This window comes from Myotis brandtii, unplaced genomic scaffold (genome assembly GCF_000412655.1).
Source record: "Myotis brandtii unplaced genomic scaffold, ASM41265v1 scaffold1020, whole genome shotgun sequence".
Taxonomy (NCBI): domain Eukaryota; kingdom Metazoa; phylum Chordata; class Mammalia; order Chiroptera; family Vespertilionidae; genus Myotis; species Myotis brandtii.
In genome coordinates, this window is record NW_005353406.1 from 524,563 (window position 1) to 525,528 (window position 966).

General features: G+C 61.8%; 1 protein-coding gene across 1 annotated transcript in view; it reads right to left on the reverse strand.

The window, feature by feature from the left end:
* TDRD9 (tudor domain containing 9) overlaps positions 1-966 on the reverse strand; it is a 54,506-nt gene that overhangs the window by 28,269 nt on the left and 25,271 nt on the right. The window lies entirely within an intron of this gene.

Here is a 966-nt window from a genome sequence, read left to right on the forward strand (position 1 = left end):
GCCAATGACAAGACTTTCTGAGCAGAAAAACCCAAAATAATGACAAAAAACAAAAACAGAAACAATTCCTGGAACAAATTAGTGAGTTCAGCGAAGCCACCGGACACATGATCAGGAAGATCAATGGTGCCTCCGTACACGTGGAACGTGTGAAAACCGAGCGTAAGACGCAGGGCCACCGAGATCCCTCCAAGCGCAGCTCAGCACTCAGTGCGGCCCCCGGGCCAGGGCAGCGTCTGCATGAGCAGAGCCCGTGCTGACGGGAGGGCAGGAACAGAGGAATGCAGGCGCCTCCGAGGGATGTGCACACGCTCACTCTCAAATCCACGGGAAGGCCACGTGCGAGAGCTGGAACACCGGGTGACGAGCCAGCGGGAGGAAGCGTGTTCTGTGTTGAGACTCACTAACAGCGGGCAAGGCAGTGTCAGGTGGAGGGACAGACAGATGGACAGAACACGCAGAACCCGACAAAGGCCCCCTGCCCCGTGACCTGACCTCTCTGGAGACCGTGCAGGTGAAGGCACTGCCCGCCACGGGGGAGGTTTGCCCACCACATCCTGGAACAGAACGTGTGAAAACCGAGCATAAAGCAGAGCCTGCGGTCAGACGACGCCTCTCAGAACCCCACGCAGAAACACCAGCGACCCAGGCAGGAGGCGGGCCCATGGGGCGGCACTTCCCTGGAGATACAGGAGGCCAGCAGGAGGCGGTCAGTCCCATGCCCTTACTTTCACGACCACCTGACCTTTCCCCTGAGCCCCTCGGGCTGGGTCACAGCAGAGCCTGGCTGACATGGGCCCAATCCCAGCCCCGGCCTCCCAGGGCAGCCTGCGCAGGTCGCTCCTCTGTGCCCTGCGGCCCGCTGGCGGGGTGGCTGGGGGACAAGGACGGACACCGGAGCCAGGCCTGCGCATAGTGGGCACCACACCATGAGCAGGTCCCCTGGAGCAGGTCCCCGAGGACATC